At 40.5% G+C, this 26,190-nt stretch overlaps 1 long non-coding RNA gene across 3 annotated transcripts in view; it reads right to left on the reverse strand.

The window, feature by feature from the left end:
* Positions 1 to 8,865: 8,865 nt before the first annotated feature.
* The window catches only part of LOC124884652, a 42,166-nt gene continuing 24,841 nt past the window's right edge, over positions 8,866 to 26,190 (reverse strand). For 2 of the 3 annotated variants that reach the window (XR_007042483.1, XR_007042485.1), the window contains exons 2-5: positions 12,244 to 12,477; positions 12,020 to 12,124; positions 11,709 to 11,877; positions 10,663 to 11,297 (exon numbers count right to left, since the gene is read on the reverse strand). This is a non-coding gene — a long non-coding RNA (uncharacterized LOC124884652). Of the gene's footprint in view, positions 9,190 to 10,662; positions 11,298 to 11,708; positions 11,878 to 12,019; positions 12,125 to 12,243; positions 12,478 to 26,190 lie in introns of those variants that run through there. The other variant, XR_007042484.1, reaches the window with a different exon arrangement.

Consider the following 26,190-nt stretch of genomic DNA (forward strand, 5'->3'; position numbering starts at 1 on the left):
ATCTGCATAAAGATATATTTTATGTTCAATATTCCTGCATTTTATGGCTTTAATATCTTTAGTTTGTCTGATTGCTGCTGCTAGTGGTTCAATAAAAATAGCAAATAATGAGGGCGAAAGTGGGCATCCATGCCTGGTGCCCCTCTGAAGACAGAAGCAGGAAGATGTTTGGTTATTTGTTCTGGGGAACTGTATAATATTTTTATCCAGTTTATGAAAGAGCTTCCAAAACCAAATTTAGTCAAGGTTGCAAACAAGAATTTAGAGATAATATATTGGTCTCAATATTTTTACTGTAGGAATAATCTATTAAATTAAGTAATCAATGTGAATTAGTGGATGAATGCCTACCTTTAATAAATCCAGTTTGGTCAGGATGTATTATGAGAGGAGTAACCTTTTCTAGTCTTTTTGCGAGGGCTTTACAGATTATTTTGAGATCGACGTTAATAAGGGATATGGGTCGGTAGCTGGTAGGGAGTACTGGGTCTTTTCCTGGCTTTAACAAGAGAGTGATGTTGACAGAATTTATATTTGGCGGAAGCCTGCCATTTGTTTTGGTTTCCTGCACCATTCTTTGGAATATTGGGTCCAAAATATTCCAGAATTCTTTGTAAAACTCTGTTGGGAATCCATCTGGGCCTGGAGCCTTTTTATTGGGCATGGTTTTTAGAGCTTCTTGGATTTCGGCTGAAGTCAGTGGTACATCCAGGGCCATTGCTTGATTACCTGATAGTTTAGGAATTGTTACTTTATCCAGAAATTGATCAATGTCATTATCTGACGGGTCTATCTGTGGTGAGTATAAAGCTTGGTAGAAATCTCTGAAAGTGCGGTTTATTCTTTCAGGATCATAAACTGTATTCCCTGTCGAGTCTTTTACAGCAAATATAGTTGTTCTTTCTTTCTTTATTTTTAGTTGGTTAGCTAAAAAGCAGCAGCAGCAGCAGTCTATGGGCGAGAGACGGGGTACATCCTGGACAGGTCGCCAGTCCACCACTGACTGACTGACTGACTGACTGACTGACTAGCTAAAAAGCTACCGGATTTATTGCCATGTTCAAAGTTTTGTATACGAAGTCTTTGTACAAAGAATTGTTTTTTTTTGTCGATGATTTCATTTAATTCTAGTTTAGCTTTACGTAGTTTGCCCAACTTTTCCTCTTCCTGGGAAGCATCTAACAGTTTAATTATTTATTCTAATTCCTGTATACGTTTGTTTTCTTTTTTCTTCTTATGTGATGAGAATGAGATGATTTTACCTCTCATCACTGCTTTCCCAGCCTCCCAGAGAACAGATGTTGATGTCCCCGGGATATCATTGAATTCCAAATATGAAGTCCACTCTTTTTTTAAATATTTAATAAATTCTCCGTCCTTAAGCAATGGTGTATTAAACCTCCAGTTTTTGCTTTGTGGGTTTTCTTTTTTATTTACTTGAGTTAAGGAGACAGGTGCATGATCGCTGACAGCTATAAGGTGTATCTCAGTGTCTGAAATGTCAGTCAACAATGAGCTGCTGACTAAGAAATAATCCAGACGAGAGTAAGATTGATGGACATGTGAGAAGAATGTATATTCTCTGTGATTAGGGTGAAGAGATTGCCATGCATCGCAAAGTCCGTAATCACTCATGTACTGTTTAACTATATTTATTGATTGCCAACTGCGCTGAGTCCCTGTTGTACTCCGCCTGTCTATTTCTTCATTTAGACCAAAGTTGAGATCGCCCCCAAGAAGAAGTGAGCAATCCAAGTTTTCAGAGAGTGCAGAAAAAAAAGAATGGAAAAATGGGGGGTCATCAACATTTGGGGCATATATACTGAGAATACATATCTTTTAGTTATGTATAGATATTTTTATTATTATAAATCTACCCTCTGGATCTGTAACTGTGTCTAATACTGTAAAGTTAACATTTTTGTGAATTAAGATTGCTACTGTGCACTAAAAACATTGTAAAAGTTCATTTGTGTCACAGAAAGTGTAATTTTTCAGTTTACTCACAGCTTTTGCCACTGTGGTCCGCCACGGCTGCCCGTTTGATGAAATTGCTTCGACCTGCAATGAATCATGGGAAAAGATGGACCGCGAAGGATACTCACAACACATCCTTCAAATCTGGCAAAAGAAGGACACTTTTGTCGGTAGCATCTGACAGACCTTACGCGCCGCGCTGTGATGTAATCAGCCCACAAGTAGGCACTTGGAAGGATCCAGCCCCTGAATTGGGACACACCCTCGGCCTGCACATGGATCCTCCTCCTTCCTGTATATTGACCAATAGGAGAGGAGCTGGAGAGAAGAAGGCAGCCCTCCTTATTTGCATAATGAAGCAGAAATGCATACGGTAAAGGAAAAAGAGAGACGAGGAAATGTAAAAAGAACAAAGGCATGTGTAAGGAAAAGGAAAAAGAAAACATTTACATTTCTTGATGAAAACGCATGTTTAAGTAAAAGGAAAAACAAAATATATATACATTTCTTGATGAAAACGCATGTGTAAGGAAAAGGAAAAACAAAATATATATATTTCTGCTTTTATTTTTTATTTTGTCAGGATCGGTCCTCCACAGGTATGTGGAGGTGCTAGCCGAGCACTCTGAACGGGTGCGTTTTGATGTTGGTGTGGCCATGGGTGGAGATTTTTGTGGCTTGCCCATTACAATGTTATCAAAACATACGTCCACGTAGCTCTCCGGGCTGTCCAATGTTTCCTCGTCCAGTTTGTTTTATTGGAAAAATATGAAACAGTGGTTAGTATTTTTACACGTTTCTATGTTCTGCTTGAATTTATTGGATTGTTTTACCTGAGTTCTGTCGTGTTTGTTTACCAATATACCGCCATATTACTTACGCACAACTCTCGCGAGATCTCAAACGCTCATCACTCCCCTTTCAAGCACATTTAACTAAATCTTATTTATCCAGGAAGCTAGAGTACTTGGAGAGGACACACATATGCACAGTTTAAACATGCAAACCCAGGTCCAGATTCAAAGGCAAGACCATCTTTCTGCAAAGCAACAGCTGTGCTAGTTTTCTTTTTCCACCCACTAGGGTGCAATATGATTCTCTGCAGATGTCCATCTCTAGCCCAGGTTTTGTTGATGTACTGACTGTGGATTGTGCGTGAGGGCAGTGATATTAACATTCCTATTCAAAAGGTTTCATTTTCGTTCTTTTCAATTCTTTTTTTTATGTTTAGTCCAGGTCATCATCACCTTCTAAGAGGCTGTAGAGAAAACTGTATATGCCTGGGTGGAACACAGTTTTTTTTATTAATTAATTTAATTCATCTTCTGGTGCCTATCTCCAGCAGTCTACGGGAGAGGCAGGGTACACACTGGACAGGTCGCCAATAGAGATATAAAGACAACATTTTATCAAAGTTTTGACAGGTGAACTTGTGAACTTAAGGGGGGTCATGGGGTCATGGGGGTGGGGAGGACATGGGGTCAACAGGGTGTGGCCGAGGGGCGTAACCGTGCATGCTGATTGGATGTTGTCATTAGGGGCGATACCATAAATGAATCAATTATAATACAGGGGTGTATTTAAGGGTGTTATGGGCGAGACCTTAAATGAACTAATAAAAACAGAGGGGTGTGTTTAAGGGTGTTATTAATTAATTGTATGTTTTTCAGATGTTAATACATCTAAAAAAATACATGCAACCTTTATACTTTAAAGGTATACTCAACTTAATGCTGGCCTGTCACATGATATCCTAATAAAACGAACAGTGTAACCTGGCAGAATTGTAAGTTCATTTTGCTTTACAGCAGGATCCATTGGCTGAATATATTAGCCAGTTTGAATCAGTTCAAAATAGAAAGACCTAAAAAAAAATAAAGTAAATAAAGATTGTGCTCCCCTACAGTGATAGAATGAGCAGAACCTTCCACTTCTGCATCAACATCACAAAGAACACAACTCCAAGGCCCTCCTCTGTTAAAATGTTTGAGTAAGAGACAATCTGCACCAACCACTTGTAGAGATGATCTAAACAGAGAAACAAAAATGACCTGGGAAAAAAGGTAAAACAAATATGAAATTAACAGAAACTTTACAAAACCCTCAGTATACTGTTTCCAAGTTCTAAACTGACTTTAGCGAAGATGTGTTTGTTTGGAATCATGAGAGACTCCATTTTGGAGAGGAATGATAATTTTAGTTACCTTTAGCTTTTCTAAAACATTTTCTTTTTCAACTTAGAGCAAAAGTTATCAAGGGATTTAGAGAAAAACCTGTTTTTATGTAAACTGAACTCTGTGTCAACCTCAACCTTCAATCTCATCCTTCTGATTCAGTCTCCACACTGTGTGTGTGTGTGTGTGAGAGAGAGAGACACAGGCAATAAAGTCATTAGAGCTCTCCCAACCCCTCCAAAGTGTCAAGACAGAGGTTCATGAACAGGTGAGGGCCTGGTGTATGTCAAAGGGGCCTGGTGCATGTCAAAGGTCACTGGTTTCTCACTGGTAATACATGTGTCTAACATGAAATTGTTGTTTTGGGATATTGGGAATATTTATACAGACAGCTTCCCATGTCAGAGCTAAGTGAGTTATGTCCACCTTCAGTGCAATCCTTTAGGTATCTTGGACATTCCATAAGAAACAGTTAAATGAATATCTAATTTGGTAATTGGACCTCTTCTGCATTTCAGGGTGCAGGCAATAGAAAACACGTTAGTTTCAGAGTAGTCCCAGAGCAGAGGCATCAGAGTTGTCAACATCGTCAACACTCAAGTTAAAATTAGTTTACAGTGCCTTACGAAAGTACTCGGCCCCCTTGAACTGGTCAACCTCTTGCCACATTTCAGGCTTCAAACATAAAGATATAAAATTCTAATTTTTTGTGAAGAATCAACAACAAGTGGGACACAATCGTGAAACGGAATGAAATTTATTGGATGTGTCAAACTTTTTTAACAAATAAAAAACTGAAAAGTGGGGCGTGCAATATTATTCGGCCCCTTTACTTTCAGTGCAGCAAACTCACTCCAGAAGTTCAGTGAGGATCTCTGAATGATCCAATGTTGTCCCAAATGACTGATGACGATAAATAGAATCCACCTGTGTGTAATCAAGTCTCCGTATAAATGCACCTGCTCTGTACTAGTCTCAGGGTTTTGTTCAAAGCGCAGAAAGCATCATGAAGACCAAGAAACACACCAGGCAGGTCTGAGATACTGTTGTGGAGAAGTTTAAAGCCGGATTTGGATACAAAAAGATTTCCCAAGCTTTAAACATCCCAAGGAGCACTGTGCAAGCAATCATATTGAAATGGAAGGAGTATCAGACCACTGCAAATCTACTAAGACCCAACCGTCCCTCTAAACTTTCATCTCGAACAAGGAGAAGACTGATCAGAGATGCAGCCAAGAGGCCCATGATCACTCTGGATGAACTGCAGAGATCTACAGCTGAGGTGGGAGAGTCTGTCCATAGGACAACAATCAGTCATACACTGCACAAATCTGGCCTTTATGGAAGAGTGGCAAGAAGATAGCCATTTCTCAAAGATATCCATAAAAAGTCTCGTTTAAAGTTTGCCACAAGCCACCTGGAAAACACACCAAACATGTGGAAGAAGGTGCTCTCGTCAGATTAAACCAAAATCGAACTGTTTGGCCACAATGCAAAACAATATGTTTGGCGTAAAAGCAACACAGCTCATCACCCTGAACACACCATCCCCAATGTTAAACATGGTGGTGGCAGCATCATGGTTTGGGCCTGCTTTTCATCAGCAGGGACAAGGAAGATGGTTAAAATTGATGGGAAGATGGATGGGGCCAAATACAGGACCATTCTGGAAGAAAACCTGTTGGAGTCTGCAAGAGACCTGAGATTGGGACAGAGATTTATCTTCCAACAAGACAATGATCCAAAACATAAAGAAAATCTACAATGGAATGGTTCACAAATAAACGTATCCAGGTGTTGGAATGGCCAAGTCAAAGTCCAGACCTGAATCCAATCGAGAATCTGTGGAAAGAGCTGAAGACTGCTGTTCACGAACGCTCTCCATCCAACCTCACTGAGCTCCAACTGTTTTGCAAGGAAGGATGGGCAAGAATTTCAGTCTCTCGATGTGCAAAACTGATAGAGACAAACCCCAAGCGACTTGCAGCTGTAATTGCAGCAAAGGGTGTCGCTACAAAGTACTAATGCAAGGCGGCCGAATAATATTGCACGCCCCACTTTTCAGTTTTTTATTTGTTAAAAACGTTTGACACAGCAAAAATAAATTTCATTCCACTTTACGATTGTGTCCCACTTGTTGATTCTTCACAAAAAATTCAAATTTTATATCTTTATGTTTGAAGCCTGAAATGTGGCAAGAGATTGAAAAGTTCAAGGGGGTCGAGTACTTTCGAAAGGCACTGTAGCTCCTCTCCATTTAACGTCCTAACAATACATGTTTGAATAATTGTAAAATTTTGTTACCCAGTTCAAGTCCGTCTCTTTTTTCCATCTCTCCGCAGAAGTGGCACAAGTCTTCGAAGTCATCTTATAAGAATAAATGTGAAGTAAAAAAATATACCTATATATACAGTTTTCTTGTTTTTGCACATTCACTCTGCAAATCTTTTGTGATTCAAAGTTTGTTTGCCTGTGGAGCTCAGTGACTTGCTTCAAGATGCAAATCTGGTCACTGTCTGGTAACTATTAAACAGGATGTGGTAAGCACCAACACAATTTATTCAGGAGCTGCCTAAGAGAATGTACCATGTTTGGACATAATTAATGATAAAAGTAGCATTATGAAGTTTAATAACAACAGAAAATAAAATGGTTGTATTTATTTATTTATGGACAGAGAGGAAACATTTTCTTAAATAAATGTTATTGTAGACCCTATTGTCAATGTAGTTATTTTTGGCTAAGTATTCCTATCTTTATCAACTGTAATATAATATCAAAATATACATCATAATCATACATTGTGTGAAAATTTGTATGGACCTTCAATTCAAATACTCCACATGATGTACTGTCCTGTTGTTTGGGATTTTTGACAGTATCACATGTCCACCTTGACACACTGCATCCCTTCATCCTCATAAATGCCCTGTTAATATAGGTATATTAATAAGAAGAACCGTCATCTGAATTTAATGCTTAAGTAAACGTTTAATATCTACCCACACCTTGTGCTTTGCAAACATTTCTGGATGTCTTGCCTTGACTCCCCCAGTGGATCCAAGAACAAAGATCTTTTGTCTTGTGGGTAGATCACCTAATAAGTGTGCAATCAAGAGTCTTCATGTGGTTTTTGCTTATGACATAACTATTATATAAGATATTTTTAAAATATAAAAACAAATTATTGCCACTAATGTCCAGTGGTGGTGATGATTATTAATTCACAGAATTACTTCATAATCCATTGGGTTCATATGTGGTTTTAAAAAAGCAGTAAACATGTTTTGATGTCACCAACCAAAAATGTATCTTTAGTTATACAATGTGCCAAGATTAGAATTTGGTCTAAGTGCTACAGCAAAACCAGACATCTCACATCATGAAGGTTCTAGAGAGACTCCTGTTGGCCCACCTGAGTAAGCAAACAGTAAACCATCAGGACCCCCTTCAGTATGCTTATAGCTGTGGAGTTGGAGTTGAAGATGCCATCATACACCTGCTTCAACAAACCCACTGTCATCTGGACAAAGCCAGCAGCACTGTGAGGATCATGTTCTTTGATTTCTCCAGTGCATTTAATACAATCCAACCTGATTTGCTTTGTCAGAAACTCCAGAAGACTCAGGTGGAGGCCTCAACAATCTCCTGGATCAAAGACTACCTGACAAACAGACCACAGTTTGTGAGACTGAAGGGTTATGAGTCTAACCAGGTAGTCAGCAGCACAGGAGCACCACAGGGGACTGTACTCTCACCATTCCTTTTCACTCTGTACACCTCAGACTTTCAGTACAAGACAGACTCCTGTCATCTGCAGAAATACTCGGATGATTCTGCAGTCGTGGGGTGGATCAGAGATGGACAAGAAGCTGAGTACAGGAAGGTGGTGGACCGCTTTGTGGCATGGTGTGGAAACAATCATCTCATCTTGAACGTGACTAAAACAAAGGAAATGATTGTAGATTTTAAGAGAAACAGGAATAAGTCAAAAACTATTTCCATCATGGGAGAAGAAGTGGAGGTGGTGGAGGAGTATAAATACCTCGGTGTTCACCTGGACAACAGACTAGAGTGGAGATGCAACTGTGAAGCCATCTACAAGAAGGGACAGAGCAGACTGTACTTCTTGAGGAAGCTTAGGTCCTTTGGTGTTTGCAGCAAGATGCTGCATATCTTCTATAAGTCTGTTGTGGAGAGTGTGATCTCTTCTGCCATCATCTGCTGGGGAAGCAGCATCAGAGCTAGGGACCTAAAAAAGCTCAACAAGCTGATAAAAAAGGCTGGCTCTGTTCTGGGGACTCCTCTGGAACCTCTGGAGATCATTGCGCAAAGAAGGATTCTTCATAAAATGAAGAACATTATGGAGAACCCTGAGCATCCTCTTCATGAGACTGTCCTACAACAACAGAGTGTCTTCAGTCAGAGGCTTCTTCGGATCTGCTGTAAGACGGAGCGCTACAGGAGATCCTTCCTGCCCACAGCCATCAGCATCTACAACGGCTCTTTGAGGAAACCTTCATAATATGAGCTATAACAACATTTATTTCTCTTTGGGATTAATAAAGTATTTTTGAATTGAATTGAATTAAATTGTAATATATATTCAAAAATAAATATCACAACCAATAACATACTATCTTATCATTGATTCAAAACTGTTATTACCACATGGAAAACTCACACATAAACACATAGTAGAATGCATGAGATATACCTTTAATCTTGGACTTTTTCCCTGCCACATTGCTGTCATTGCAAATAAATCAATAAAAGCAGCCTGTCCTGTATTCTGGACGTTGTTATCCTTCACAATGATAGCAATACATGCATTAATAAACTGCAAATGTATTAAAAGACCAAAGATTAGCTAAATACTGTAACAACTTTGAAATTTAAAAACAATATATTCGTTGTACCTCACTCTCCAGTTCCATATTAGGACCAATTTTACTTACGTCAGAGTAAAACAACATGTATGCATTCACTCTCGACAGAAGGACATGGTTGTCTTTTCCCGTGAAAGCATCATGCACATCTAATGATGAGGAAGGGGTAGTGGGTAGTGAAAGACAAAACAAAAGTTAAAGATAAGTTCAGTTATCATGACACCTATTTCCTGTAATTTAAAAAAATACTGTTTATGTTATCCACCATTCCGCAAATCAGATGACTGGAGTATGTGAAAGTAGAAACTTCACTGATGAAGACAGCTATTTTCAATCCAGAAATTAATTATAAAGCTTGCAGTACTAATTATATTGATTGATTTTCATTTTTCTTTAGTCTAAAACAAGACAACACCATAGTTGTAGAAAGACATAGGGTCTTTGTGAGACATACAGGGGTTGGACAATGAAACTGAAACACCTGTCATTTTAGTGTGGGATGTTTCATGGCTAAATTGGACCAGCCTAGTAGCCAGTCTGCATTGATTGCACATTGCACCAGTAAGAGCAGAGTGTGAAGGTTCAATTAGCAGGGTAAGAGCACAGTTTTGCTCAAAATATTGAAATGCACACAACATTATGGGTGACATACCAGAGTTCAAAAGAGGACAAATTGTTGGTGCACGTCTTGCTGGCGCATCTGTGACCAAGACAGCAAGTCTTTGTGATGTATCAAGAGCCACGGTATCCAGGGTAATGTCAGCATACCACCAAGAAGGACGAACCACATCCAACAGGATTAACTGTGGACGCAAGAGGAAGCTGTCTGAAAGGGATGTTCGGGTGCTAACCCGGATTGTATCTAAAAAACATAAAACCACGGCTGCCCAAATCACGGCAGAATTAAATGTGCACCTCAACTCTCCTGTTTCCAACAGAACTGTCCGTCGGGAGCTCCACAGGGTCAATATACACAGCCAGGCTGCTATAGCCAAACCTTTGGTCAGTCATGCCAATGCCAAACGTCAGTTTCAATGGTGCAAGGAGCGCAAATCTTGGGCTGTGGACAATGTGAAACATGTATTGTTCTCTGATGAGTCCACTTTTACTGTTTTCCCCACATCCGGGAGAGTTACGGTGTGGAGAAGCCCCAAAGAAGCGTACCACCCAGACTGTTGCATGCCCAGAGTGAAGCATGGGGGTGGATCAGTGATGGTTTGGGCTGCCATATCATGGCATTCCCTTGGCCCAATACTTGTGCTAGATGGGCACTGCCAAGGACTACCGAACCATTCTTGAGGACCATGTGCATCCAATGGTTCAAACATTGTATCCTGAAGGCGGTGCCGTGTATCAGGATGACAATGCACCAATACACACAGCAATACTGGTGAAAGATTGGTTTGATGATCATGAAAGTGTAGTTGAACATCTCCCATGGCCTGCACAGTCACCAGATCTAAATATTATTGAGCCACTTTGGGATGTTTTGGAGGAGCGAGTCAGGAAACGTTTTCCTCCACCAGTATCACGTAGTGACCTGGCCACTATTTTGCAAGAAGAATGGCTTAAAATCCCTCTGACCACTGTGCAGGACTTGTATATGTCATTCCCAAGACGAATTGACGCTGTATTGGCCGCAAAAGGAGGCCCTAGACTATACTAATAAATTATTGTGGTCTAAAACCAGGTGTTTCAGTTTCATTGTCCAACCCCTGTACATATGGATGCTAACTGAAATTGACATATTTAAACAATGTAGTTTGATATACATTTTTAAAAATCAAACAATAAGCTTGCATTTCTCAGTTAGAGTTTTTCTTTGAGGGGTAGCAGACTGAAGATGAGTTGTAGCTGGGGCAGAGGGAGGTGCAACTGATGCAGCAGGAGGTGATGCTGGAGCAGACAGGTTGAGCAGAAAATGTTTGGTTTCCTTGTTTTTTTTTTAATAATGTGACAGTGTGGGACTTTCGGTTATGCACAGTTTAAGGTGATTATTTTACGAAAAATCGCTCCATAATCATCTTGGAGATGTGCCATTTTGCCTTGGCTAGCAATGATTGTGTAAGGCCCAAGAAAACCTGCATCTAGCTTTCCACGTTTTTGCTGCTGACTTTGGATGTTTTGTCTCCATACTCTGTCACCGACTTTAAACACAATGTTGTTGTGTTTTGTTCTTCCCTTCATCGCTTTCTTGTATCTTGATGTCCTCTGACAACTCCTCCACTGCAATAATGTCCTCCACGCCATTGTCAATCTTTCAACACAAAATTAATATTTCAAGTGTCAGAGCAAATCTGTCACTTAGAGATATACCATATGGTATTTATACCATACCATAGAGATATCAAAACATATTCAGTGAATGAGAACTGACAATGTCTCTTGATAGGGTTTATCTAATTTTCAAATTTATAGAAATATTCTGAAACCCTTCTCAGAATAAAGTCAGTGTCACTTTTGTGGGGGATACATTGAAAGTTGATGCTTTACAAAAACTTAATGACCTCACTCAAACTTAAAGCAGATACAAAGTAATCCTCACTGGGCAAGAAAAAAAAATTAAAAACAACACTAACAGTACCTACATAAAAAAATGGTCATGGAAAATTGGAAATCTTGCCATGAATACAATATCATGAAATGAAAAGCTTGACCATAACCCTACCAAGCAGTGTTCAGGAACTTCAGAAGGATACCGTGCTTCTCTTCCAAACATCAACAAATAAGGGGAATGCTGCATAGCTAATTGCTTCTTTGTTCGAAGCCCAAACATGACAGCATCCAGGTACTCATCCCAGGTATTTGGATGGGCATCCACAACTTTACTCAGGGATCTGAGATACAGGGAAAGTGTAATATGTCACACATGGACCTGATTTCTTAAAATTTATTTTATTCTATAAGAAATTTTGGAAAATATGAATCTTGTCTTGTGATCTTTCTTCCCAAAATGTATGTGTTAAGATAGTAACTCACCTCTGAATGGTACCGTTCATTTTCTCCACCAACCCATACATTTGTGGATGATAAGGAGAGCAGACTCCTTTTGATGTTTAGGACTTTGCTCACTTCTTTGTTTATCTGCAATTTTAGAAAAATTTGTAAATAGACTAAATATTTAAACAGCATATCAAATAATATAGTTTAAGTAGGAATTCAAAGTGTTAAATGTCTTTAAGAGATTAAAAAGAAATGCTTACAGAATTGAAAAACTCTCTGCCTTGGTCAGTCAAAATTCTTATTGGGGCTTCAAACTGATCCACAAACTTTATGATGCACTCAGTAACTTCGGGGACGGACTTTGTCTTAAGTGGATAAGCCTGTGGCCACTTTGTAAAATAGTCAATGATGACACATATGTACTGGTGTCCTGATTTGGTTTCAGTCAGTTCTCCAATGAGGTCCATTCCAACTAATTCAAAAGGATGGGAAACCTTAAATGAAAGAATTAATAAATTAATCAATTAATGAATAAAACATAATAAAATGGAGGTATGTTTTTGAGAGCACAGCTTTGTTAGAAAAAAAGTATAGCTTTTCGAAAGTGTGAATCTTCTCGTGTAAATAAAAATAAATTCATCCATTTTCTCTATCAACTCGTTCCATCTCAGAATCAGAATCAGCTTTATTGCCAAGTTTGTACATGCAAACACGAAATTTGACTCCGGTACACTTTGCTCTTTGGTTTTGTTTTTGCATTACAGAATATAAATATTTACAATGTACAATATACACATATATAAATAAAAAGGTGCAACATCGGTATGCTGTTGTTTTGTACTCTATTGAAAGTTCAGCATAGAAACAGGTTGGTTGCTGGTTTTAGTAAACAGTGCTCTGTAGCGGCGGCCTGACGGTAGAGGCTGACATTTTTTCGGGAGTCCCACGGGTCCCGCGGGACGGGAGACAGCATCAGTAAAGATCACGTGATTGGGACGGTACAGGATAAAAAATGAACGGGAGCAGACGGGAGCGGGAGCTAACCAATAGGAGGGAAAACAAACTAGGATCAATTGTCTTTGGAAATGCACAACTGAGACTTTGTTATAAACTTTAAGAAAAAAAACTTGAATCGACACCGCCATTGTGTAGTTTTTTTCCAAGAAGCCAAAACTATAATGCGAGTCAAACGAACTACACGACCCACAAGCCAACAGTGCTTCTGATCGATGTTTTCCACCTGCGTTCAGGATGGAGGGAGCAAACGCAGGTGGAGAACTGGACGTGGTAAAATTGGATTTGTAACGTAAAGTCAGAAATAAGGACTTATCTATTAAACTCATAGAGCTGACAGGAAAGTCGCAAATATTACCGAACTCCAGGAGAGTTGAATGTAGCGGTTTTAACACGCAGTCTGCTGCTTGTAAAACGTGTTTAGTCGTAATCAAGTTCACCAGTGATTAAGGAACACTTGTAAAACAGATTCTGGATTAAATCAGTCCTGCATCTCTTCATTCATCAAACCAAAAGTACCAACATGTGTCAAGTCTCATCTGACCAACAAAATTGCTGCAAGTGCACTAAAGATTTAAGAGGTAAGGTACGGAAGCCCGTGAGGGGACATGGGGAAATTTATTCCTTTTGCGTCCCCACGCAATACTTTTGCGTTCGGCATTTTGGAGCAGCAGCACAGATGACAAACTGCTCATAAAACAAACAGCACTGATATGTCATTGATATGGTTTATTTGTCATATGCAGGTTAACACCCAGTAAACATTGCGATTAAATGCTTAGGATTAGAAGAACCATTCAAATCACGATAAAAACAAAAACACTAATGGTGTACAAACAAAAGTACACATCATGCAGCAGTAATAAGCAAGCAAAGTGTCACAGATGTGGTTTCGTGCAGTATTATTGTTCAGTAGTTTGTTTGACAGCTTGTGGATAAAAACTGTCTTTTAGTCTGATTTGAAGATAATTTTATTTAAGGCTGATTTCAAAATAAAACTCAATAAATCTCAAAACGGGTGTAGTTTTTGTTTCATTTTTGCAGTAATCTGGTTTGGAAACTATTCCACAAAGTATTGCGAAATAACGCAAAGACTATTGCGTGGGGACACAAAAAAGAAAAAATTCCCCCCTTGTCCCCTCACGGACCTCGTTGAAAAGCTTCATCAAGGGAAGATATTAAATAAATATGTTGTGAAATAGAAAAAAAATTGTATGTACCATTAAATGTACAATTTATTTAATACATCATTAAATATTAAGTGTACCACTAATTACGTCATGTCGTCTTTAAAATTATACTTAATTATTCAGTGGCACATTTAATTGCATAATAGTCAATTTCATGATATAATGGTACATTTATTGTTTCTAATGATGTATTAAATAAATAAATGGTACCTTTAATTTAATGGCACATTTAATGTTACATTTCTTTCATGTTACATTTACTTCACTTATGGGACATTCACAACATTTATTTATTTTATGATGATTTTATTGTATTAATTTTGTCCAGTTTGACCCTTCATTCTTGATGCCTGTACAGGTCCTTCTCAAAATATTAGCATATTGTGATAAAGTTCATTATTTTCCATAATGTAATGATGAAAATTTAACATTCATATATTTTAGATTCATTGCACACTAACTAAAACATTTCAGGCCTTTATTGTCTTAATACGGATGATTTTGGCATACAGCTCATGAAAACCCAAAATTCCTATCTCACAAAATTAGCATATCATTAAAAGGGTCTCTAAACGAGCTATGAACCTAATCATCTGAATCAACGAGTTAACTCTAAACACCTGCAAAAGATTCCTGAGGCCTTTAAAACTCCCAGCCTGGTTCATCACTCAAAACCCCAATCATGGGTAAGATTGCAGACCTGACTGCTGTCCAGAAGGCCACTATTGACACCCTCAAGCAAGAGGGTAAGACACAGAAAGAAATTTCTGAACGAATAGGCTGTTCCCAGAGTGCTGTATCAAGGCACCTCAGTGGGAAGTCTGTGGGAAGGAAAAAGTATGGCAGAAAACGCTGCACAACGAGAAGAGGTGACCGGACCCTGAGGAAGATTGTGGAGAAGGGCCGATTCCAGACCTTGGGGGACCTGCGGAAGCAGTGGACTGAGTCTGGAGTAGAAACATCCAGAGCCACCGTGCACAGGCGTGTGCAGGAAATGGGCTACAGGTGCCGCATTCCCCAGACCTGGGCTACAGAGAAGCAGCACTGGACTGTTGCTCAGTGGTCCAAAGTACTTTTTTCGGATGAAAGCAAATTCTGCATGTCATTCGGAAATCAAGGTGCCAGAGTCTGGAGGAAGACTGGGGAGAAGGAAATGCCAGAAGTCCAGTGTTAAGTACCCACAGTCAGTGATGGTCTGGGGTGCCGTGTCAGCTGCTGGTGTTGGTCCACTGTGTTTTATCAAGGGCAGGGTCAATGCAGCTAGCTATCAGGGGATTTTGGAGCATTCATGCTTCCATCTGCTGAAAAGCTTTATGGAGATGAAGATTTCATTTTTCAGCACGACCTGGCACCTGCTCACAGTGCCAAAACCACTGGTAAATGGTTTACTGACCATGGTATCACTGTGCTCAATTGGCCTGCCAACTCTCCTGACCTGAACCCCATAGAGAATCTGTGGGATATTGTAAAGAGAACGTTGAGAGACTCAAGACCCAACACTCTGGATGAGCTAAAGGCCGCTATCGAAGCATCCTGGGCCTCCATAAGACCTCAGCAGTGCCACAGGCTGATTGCCTCCATGCCACGCCGCATTGAAGCAGTCATTTCTGCAAAAGGATTCCCGACCAAGTATTGAGTGCATAACTGTGCATGATTATTTGAAGGTTGACGTTTTTTGTATTAAAAACATTTTTCTTTTATTGGTCGGATGAAATATGCTAATTTTGTGAGATAGGAATTTTGGGTTTTCATGAGCTGTTTGCTAAAATCATCCATATTAAGACAATAAAAGACCTGAAATATTTCAGTTAGTGTGCAATGAATCTAAAATATATGAATGTTAAATTTTCATCATGACATTATGGAAAATAATGAACTTTATCACAATATGCTAATATTTTGAGAAGGACCTGTATAGGAGGTCATGTCAGAATTTAAATCAGGTGTTCTGGAGCAGACACACATCTAAAACCTGCAGGGAAGGGGTCCCTGGGGACCAGGGCTGTGAACCATTGAGGTACAGTTTCTAAATTATGACGGTAATGCCTTTTTGCCCTTTTGTTCAACAAGTACAGTTCTCTTGCTAGGTGCATTTTTCTTTCATTCCAGCAACTTGAAACATAAAAGTGATGTCATTGTTCAAAGGAAACGATCACTTAATAAATAAGTAAAATACAACTAGGTACATTTTGTTTATTCAACTAAGATAGGCATGGTCTGTTTCCTTGTTTGATATTTTATTATTTCTTCAATATTATTCTTTTTACTTTAACTGGTCTTTGCTACAGCTAAAAACAGGGACCTAACTGGTCCTTCAAAGAAACAAATTGCCAAAAGACTAAATGAAGAAAACAAAAATGGGAGAGTCACAGGAGTGGGAGTCGTTCTGAATGGGAGCGGGATGGGAGTGAATTTACCAGGAGTGGGACGGGACAGGATTTTTTTCGTTATGCTGGCCTGGGATTGGGATGGGACAAGACATTTTTCTGTGGGAGCGGGATGGGACAGGAGAGAAAATCCACTCCCGTGTCACCCTCTACCTGACGGTAAAGCTCTAAACAGTTTATGTGCAGGGTGTGCGGGGTCTGCAGAGATTTTAGCAGCTCTTTTCCTGACCCTTGACCTGTATAAGTCCTGGATGGAGGGAAGGTCAGCCCTGATTATTCTCTCTGCAGTCCTGATTATTCGTTACAATCTGCACCTGTCCTGATTTGTGGATGAGCCAAACTAAACTGAGATGGATGAAGACAGGAAAAACTGAATGATGGCAGTGTAGAAGATGACCAGCAGCTCCTGTGGAAGGTTGTACTTCTTGAGTTGCCTCAGGAAGTACAGTCTCTGCTGGGCCTTCTTTCGAACAGTGTCTATGTGTGAAGACCATCTCAGGTCCTCAGAGATGGTGGTTCCTAAGAACCTGAAGTGGTCCACGGCCGATACAGTGTTGTTGAGGATGGTGAGGGGGGTGTATGGGGGTGGTGTTCTCCGAAAGTCCACCACCATTTCCACAGTCTTGAGTGGGTTGAGTTCAAGGTAGTTCTGACCGCGCCAGTGGACCAGCCGATCCACCTGCTGTCTGTATGCAGACTCATCACTGTCCTGGATCAGTCCAATGACAGTGGTGTAATCTGCAGACTTAAGGAGTTTCACGGACCACTGAGGTGCAGTCATTTGTGTACAGGGAGAAGAGGAGTGGGGATAGAACACACCCCTAGGGGGCACCAGTACTTATTGATCTGCTGTGGGAGAAGATGCTCCCCAGTCTCACCTGCTGCTGTCAGTCCGTCAGGAAGCTGTTGATCCACTGACAGGTGTTGGCTGGGACGTTGAGCTGGGTGAGCTTCTGGTGGAGGATGTCTGGTATGATGGTGTTGAAGGCTGAGCTGAAGTTTACAAACAGGATCTTGCCGTACGTCCCTGGACGGTCGAGGTGTTGCAGGATGAAGTGTAGACCTAAGTTTTCTTGGGCACCGGGATGATGGTGGATCGTTTGAGGCAAAAGGGGACCTCACACTTCTCCAGAGATTTGTTGAAGATCCGGGTGAGATGTTGAAGATGGGGAGACGTTATCAGGTCCTCCAGCTTTCTTTGTTTTCATGTGCTGAAAGAGCCTATTTACATCTTCCTCGGAGATCTTTAGTGCTGGCAGAGGATCTGGAGGTAGGGGGTTGGTTACTTTATGGGAGGAATTTGTTCCTGAATGGGATGTGGAGGAGAAGGTTTGAGGTGTGAATGGCTTCCTGTCATGTCTGCAGCAGAAGCCATTCAGACGGTTAGCCAGGCGAGGACTCTGTTCAGGAATGGTGTGAGGGCTCCTGTAGGCAGTCAGGTTTCTCAGACCAGTCCATACAGCCGAAGTGTCGCCAGTAGAAAAGCTGTTTTTCAGCTTCTCACTGTAGCTTCTCTTGGCTTCTTTGATCTCCTTTGTTAGTCTGGCCTGCCTGTACCGCGTCCAGTCTCCATTGCTGTGAGCTTCTTCCTTATCCCTGCGCAGATTCCTGAGATGTGGAGTAAACCATGGCTTGTTGTTCCCAACAACAAGCCATGGTTGTTGTTGGGAACAACAACCATGGCAGACCTAGACCAGAAGGTCTAGGTCTGCACACACATGTCCTCACAGAAACTGATGTATGATGTCACCACATCAGTTAGTTGGTTTAAGTCAGTGGCTGAGGTTTCAAAAACAGTCCAGTCTGTGCATTCAAAGCAGCCCTGTAGCATCTGCTTTGATTCCTCAGTCCACTTCTTAACAATGTGAACCTTGGGTTTGGAAGCTCTTAGTCTCTGTCTGTAGGTTGGGATGAGGTGGATTAGATAATGATCTGAAAAACCCAGAGCAGCTCTGGTAACAGCATGATATGAGGCCTTTAAAGTTGTGTAACAATGGTCCAGTGTGTTTTTGTCTCTGGTGGAACACTTAATATGCTGTCTGTATTTAGGAAGCTCATTAGAGAGGTTAGCGCTGTTAAAATCTCCCAGTACTATGATGAAATTTCCTGTGTGTTTTTTCTCCATGTCTGTAATCAGCTCAGCAAGATGTTTTTCCGCGGCAGAATTGCAGCCATGCGGTAGAAAATATGAGCCGGTTTTTATAAACAAGGAAAACTCTCTCGGTGAATAAAACGGTTTGCAGTTTATGGAAAATGACTCCATATCCGGACTACATGTTTTCCCAGCACTTTTACGTCTCTGCACCAACCTTCATTTATATAAAAGCAGATTCCGCCTCCTCGTTTCTTCCGCAATAGCTCCGCGCTGCGATCTGCTCTGAACAGCTGGAAGACCGGCATCAGCAGTGCGCGGTCCGGGATGTTTCCACTCAGCCATCTCTCGGTGAAACAGAGAACCGCTGATCCGCAGAGGTCTGAGTTTTTACTGGTGAGAAGAAGCAGCTCGTCCATCTTGTTGCTTAGAAAGCGGACATTTGCCAGGTGGATTGAAGGCAGTGGTGTGCGAAGTCCTCTTTTGCGGAGCTTTACCAGCGCGCCAGCACGCTTTATCCCGTATAGTGCGGCAGCTCCACTTGCCAGGAGCTCAGTGAACCTCGGATCAATGAAAGATGGTGAAAAAATCCCAAGAGAGGACTCTCTGATGTTGAGAAGATCCTATCTAATAAAAGAGACCACAGAATTGTGGCCCGAGACCACAGTACTGTGGCGCAAAAAACATAAAAACACACAAAATACAAAAACAAAGAGAGAGCGAAGCTCCGAGGCGGCCATCGTCGTCGCCATCTTGGATAGTATATGGATAATCCCTAGTGAGAACACACCGAGAAAACAGGACAACCACTGATACTCATAGAGGCGATTTAGAGTCATGTGTTAACCAAACCTATTCTATCATGAGTATACCCACAGGGAGGACATGCAAACCCGACACAGAAAAAACCTTAATACCAAACATCCTTGCATGTTGAGGCCACTTTGCTTACCCCCACACTACCATGTAGTCTCACTAAAAGTGCCTCTTTTTACTTTTAATTGATTTACCTTTATGGGAGTGAACTCTGATGGCTGTTTCAGGGCTTGGGCACTTGCCTGACAGGATGAGCACTCAGACAAAATCAAAGAAGAATTTAACACATGTAAAGTACACATTATTGGACAACAATAGTTCCATATTGGTAATACAAATAGGGCTAACTCATTCATTTTTCTAAAATTTAAAACTTTTAGGAGGTAGTAATAAAGAAAATCCTTTAGTATGTTCATGGTGCTTATCTAACCCATTTCTTGATGTCAACAGACATTCCTGGCCAATAAAACCTTCATGAGATGGCATCTATTGTTTTAATCTGGCCACAATGTGCACCTGTAGGGCTGGCATGGAATTTCACAAAGATTCTTTCTGCTTCCTCAGCACCTTTAATAACTTTGAACTTTGTTGATGTAAGACTGCCTTTCTGTCTTACATAGAAGAGGTCATTTCCTAGGAAAAGGACAGCTTTTAAAATTGGGCTGAAACATACAAATCTGATTAAAAATCATTGAGATTTTTTGCAATAATATACAAATGTGTACTATATGACTACTTGAGTAATACATGGCAGTCGAAATAATAAGCATGCAAAAAAACAAGACATGCTGAAAGACATTATGAAATGCATAGTCCTAACCATAGTTCAACTGCAGTGGTGGATGCTGGTCTTTCAAGGAGGGGAAGCTCAATTTCAAGATCGCCGATTCACTCATTTTGCTGTCAATAAAAAAGGGATTTAGCCTCAGACAGATCATCCAATCATCATGCAGAAGCTGACTGTCCGGGCCAGTCGAGGCCAGCCCAGTGCCCCATAGACCCCAGAGACGCTGAGCGTCCGATGGGCGGGACAAAGCCCAGCATTTTTACTTCGCTATTGAACTCACTTTTTAAAGCACTGTGAAGCTGCGGGAATGAGTGAGAGGATAGCCGCGTTGTTACCAGTGATAAGAAGCTGATTCTGAACAAAAGTTGAGTGCGTCGTAGCGCATATTTAATCAATGACATGTACACACAACAGTATATATTTGATCACTTATTTCTTAACGTTTTAGGGGAAGCTGAGCTTCCCTTGCAGTCTTAGAGCAATCGCCACTGTTCAACTGCCATGTATTACTCAAGTAGTCATATAGTACACAAATACTTGTTCCTTCCCCTGTAATATTGCATTCCCTGCATTACTCTGGCTGGACCCTTTATAGGGCTTGGAATTCATCCAACTTGCCTCCCCTCATCCAGCTTGTTTACCAACAATCTCACATTGCCTATATATACAGGGGTTGGACAATGAAACTGAAACACCTGGTTTTAGACCACAATAATTTATTAGTATGCTGTAGGGCCTCCTTTTGCGGCCAATACAGCGTCAATTCGTCTTGGGAATGACATATACAGGTCCTGCACAGTGGTCAGAGGGATTTTAAGCCATTCTTGGAGGCTAGTGGCCAGGTCACTACGTGATACTGGTGGAGGAGAACGTTTCCTGACTCGCTCCTCCAAAACACCCCAAAGTGGCTCAATAATATTTAGATCTGGTGACTGTGCAGGCCATGGGAGATATTCAACTTCACTTTCATGTTCATCAAACCAATCTTTCACCAGTATTGCTGTGTGTATTGGTCCATTGTAATCCTGATACACGGCACCTAAAATTAGTGGTTTCAGCAATGAGAACCATTAAGGGTTGGGGGATGTGACAAAAATAAAGCCTATCCTAATTCCTTCGCAGTAGTTTCAGTTTATTTATTTAAATGTATTTATTTATATAGCGCCGATTCACAACACATGTTGTCTCAAGGCACCTCACAAAGGGTTTGGAATGGTATAGGGTTGTTGTGGAGGTTAGATTAAACCACTGAGTGTTAGTTTGGCCATTTTAGAATGGGGTACTAAGTAAAATAATACACTGATAAAATGTGTCCATGTAGAGCCCACTGGTGGCCATTGTTATACTAAAATCCACAAGAATTGGGGTACCTCTCTCTGTCAGACTGATTATAACCATTGGAAAAGAGAAGGGGTCATACAGGTAGCAGAAAGGGAGGGTGTGTTTGCACCTCAACCATAACTGAGCCAATTTAGGCTAAAACCTGACTCCCCCTTACTCCATCCAACTTAAAAAAATAAGGAAGATAGCTCAGGATAACTTAAGCCACTCTAATTATAAGCTTTATCAAAAAGGAAAGTTTTAAGCCCATAGCCTTAAAAGTAGACAGGGTGTCTGTCTCACCGGACCAAGACTGGGAGCTGGTTCCACAGGAGAGGAGCTCGATAATTAAAAGGATCTGCCTCCCATTCTACTTCTAGAGACTCTAAGAACCATCAGTAAAAGTGCAGTCTGAGAACGAAGTGCTCTGTTAGGAGCATATGGAACAATCAGATTTCTGATGTATGATGGAGCTAGATCATTAAGGGCTTTATATGTGAGGAGGAGAATTTCTGGATTCTGGATTTAACACGGAGCCAATGAAGGGAAGCTAAAATAGGAGCAATATGATCTATCTTTTTATTTTTCATCAGAACTCTTGCTGCAGCATTTTGAATCAGATGAAGGCTTTAACTGCAATTAGTGGACATCCTGATAGTAAAGTATTACAATAGTCCAGCCTCGAAGTAACAAATGCATGGACTAGTTTTTCACCGTCACTCCTAGATAGGATATTTCTAATTTTGGCAATGTTCCGGAGATGAAAGAAGGAAATCCTAGAAACCTGTTTAATATGGGATTTAAATGACACGTAATGGTCAAAAATAACACCTAGGTTAATTACCTTATTACCGGAGGTCAATTTAATGCCATCCAGGTTAAGTGATTGACTAAGCAGTTTCTTTTTTAAAGACTCCGGTCCAAAGATGACAACTTCTGTATTGTCTGAATTTAGAAGCAAAAAATTTTAAGTTATCCAAGATTTTATGTCTTCAAGACATGCTTGTAATCTATCTAACTGGTTGGGTTGATCAGGATTTATGGATAAGTAAAGCTGAGTATCATCAGCGTAACAGTGAAAATGTATCCTATGCTGCCTGATAATTTGACCTATTTGAAGCATATATTTAGTAAAGAGAATTGGCCCAAGTACTGACCCCTGTGGTACTCTACAATTAACCCTGGAGATTAAAGATGATACGGAGTTTAAATGAAAATTCAACATGGAAGACTCACCACCCCCGCCACGTCCAATCACTCCTCACTGGCTGCTCCAATCAACGGCAGGTCCACACTCCTCCTCAGCCAATAATCTCCCAGAGCATCAATTTTAAAGACCCTCTGCATGGAAAACACCACTCTTCTGCTGTGCTTCGACCCTCCTCCACCCCTTCTCCACCATGGGCTCTCAACTCCTTCCATACCAAGGCCTACACCACCACCAGGATCGGATCCCAGGGGGGGAAGACGTACCTAATCATAATCCTAAGATGTTTATTCAAACCTACTTCATCCTCAGCGTTTACGTCTCCCTCAGGGGTCCGAGCGCCAAAGAAATAATCTTTCATTAATAAATTCTTTAACCGTCTTCTTGTTGTTTCTCCTTTATGTGAGTCTTTCCAGGTTGAATTATCATTTACATGAACAAACTGGAATCTGTCAGACAAATAAGATTTAAACCAGCCTAGCGCTGTTCCCCCGATCCCTACAGCATATTCCAGCCTTTCTAAGAGAATATTATGATCAACTGTATCAAATGCAGCACTGAGATCTAAGAGGACAAGTACAGACACAAGTCCATTATCTGAGGCCATAAGAATATCATTAGTGACTTTCACCAAAGCTGTTTCAGTGCTATGATGAGCTCTGAAACCTGACTGAAACTCTTCAAACAGGTCATCGCTGTGTAAATGCTCACACATTTGATTAGCAACTATTTTCTATTTTCTCAAGAATTTTAGATAAGAATGGAAGATTGGATATAGGTCTGTAATTTTTCAAGTCATTTCGATCAATGAAGGTTTCTTAAGTTAAGGTTTAATTACAGCTACCTTAAAAGCCTGTGGTACATATCCATTTACTAAGGATAGATTAATCATATCTAAAATGGGGCTGGTAATCAGAGGGAACACTTCCTGAAATAATTTGGTTGGGATTGGGTCTAACATACAAGTTGAAGGTTTAGATGAAGCTAATATTTCAGATAACTCAGGAAGCTCCACAGGATCAAAACAGTCCAAACGCAGATCAGGTTCTACAGTTACTTCCAATGTTGTCTCACTTGCTGAGGATGAAGTAATCATCTTCGGGAGTATGTCAAAGATTTTATTTTTAATAGAATCGATTTTATTTAAGAAGAATCCCAAAAAGTCATTACTGCTGAGAGCTAAAGGAATGGATTACTCTCTGCTTATGGCTATACTCTCTATGGAGATGGCTTTGAAGCATTAGTTTATATCAGTCAGTGGTGTTGTAATGATAACCACAGAAGAGCAACCAGACCACTCTCTTCCTAATGGCTTAATGGGCTGGGCATTAAACCTAATTCCCTTTACCTCTTTCTCTCTTTTTATGTCTCTTCTTTTTCTTATCTCTTCCGGCTTTAACTCAATTTTCTGGGCTCAGTTATTATGATTGGTGGAATTCAATATTCATATCTTTCCTTTCTGGGCATCGTAAAGCACTCAGATTGTCCCTCCTTTCAGAGTTTTTGCAAAACACAAACTGTTTTCTTTTCACCTAAAATACAGGAAAAACAGGAGTGTACCAAGGATTACTGTGACCACCCGTTGTGGCACCTCTCAATTTCAATTGGTCCAAAGCCAAAAGAACATACAGGAAAGACCTAATGAATATTGAGGTGGCAAGTGTGTTGGAGAAGTTGTAAAAAAACAAAGGCTGTTGGACTTCAACATTAAGGAAGGTGGACAACCAGGGAGGTTCAGTAGAACAGAGACCTGGGCTGTTATACGAAGATTACCCCATAGACTCAACTCATCTCCCTGATCAGAGCTGCATACGACACCCTTTAGGTCTTCACAATCTGCACTTGTGGTACAGTGGAAAGGAGACTTGCCAGTTCTGTATGTCCTAAAATCAGTGGTTTCAGCAATGAAAACCATTAAGGGTTGGGGGATGTGACAAAAATAAAGCCTATCCTAATTCTTTCGCAGTAGTTTCAGTTTATTTATTTAAATTTATTTATTTATATAGCGCCGATTCACAACACATGTTGTCTCAAGGCACCTCACAAAGGGTTTGGAATGGTATAGGGTTGTTGGGGAGGTTAGATTAAACTACTGAGTGTTAGTTTGGCCATTTTAGAATGGGCTATGTGTAGGGGTACTAAGTAAAATAATACACTGATAAAATGTGTCCATGTAGAGCCCACTGGTGGCCATTGTTATACTAAAAACCACAAGGATTGGGGGTACCTCTTTCTGTCAGACTAATTATAACCATTGGAAAAGAGAAGGGATCACACAGGTAGCAGAAATGGAGGATGTGTTTGCACCTCAACCATAACTGAGCCGGTTTAGGCTAAACCTGACTCCCCCTTACTCCATCCAACAGGGAGGGTGGAAGGCAGATGTAAAAATTATTGGAGTGTTGTTTCCTGTAGCATTGTGTGAAAGGTGGATCACTTTAAAATGGGCTAAGTCAATTCAATCGAATCATATAGATTTCAAGTCAGGCACATGCATTCCAATTAATAACTAACCATTGAACAATACAGTCAGATTCAGTTATTTATTCAAATTGGATAAAAAATGTTTCTGTCTAAGGAAACCCAGCAGATTGCATCCAGTCAGTGGCTTGTAGCAGTCACTCCTCCTGAATGAGTATGTAGCGACAGTGGACAGTAACTGGCGATGACTTTGCAGCAATGTATGTATGTAGCGACAGTGGAGAGGAAAAACTCAATTTTAACAGGACGAAACCTCCAGCAGAACCAGGCTCAGTGTGAGCGGCCATCTTGCACGACCAACTGGAGGTTTGAGAGAATAGAGCAGAGAAGGAAAAAGAACACAGAAGCAGAACACAGAAGCACTGATCCAGGAGTACTTTCTATGGGAAGGAAAAGTAAATGTTAGTGGATGTAGCTATTTTAGTCGTTTCATCTAGAAAGAAAGAACAGATAAACTTTGAGCCAGTTTTCAAGGTTAGAGTCTGAAAGAGAGCACATATAATTAGTTACAGTAAAAGCTCAGTCAATTGCTATATCTAGGAGAGAGAAAGGGTTAAACACTGAAAGACAGGGCCATGTGGATCATCTGCAGAAGGGGAGCATTAAGTTGTTGCCAGCAGAAGCTTGGAAGATGCCCCTCTCCAGAAAAGGTGTCACAGGTAGACACAGAGTCAGGCCAGGTGTAGCTTCTAGGAAGAGAAAAGAACATAAAGTTAAAAACTGAAATAACAGCAAATAATGCAAAATTGGAGAGTAGTGTGAGAATGTAGCGAAGAGGGTGAAAGTGGTCATTATGTCCTCCAGCAGCCTAAGCCAATAGCAGCATAACTACAGAGATAGTTTCAGTTCAGATTATTTAGTTAAACGGCACTTATTTACAACAATGTCGTCTCAAGGCAATTCAATTGAGTTT

Source organism: Girardinichthys multiradiatus, chromosome 18 (genome assembly GCF_021462225.1).
Source record: "Girardinichthys multiradiatus isolate DD_20200921_A chromosome 18, DD_fGirMul_XY1, whole genome shotgun sequence".
NCBI lineage: Eukaryota > Metazoa > Chordata > Actinopteri > Cyprinodontiformes > Goodeidae > Girardinichthys > Girardinichthys multiradiatus.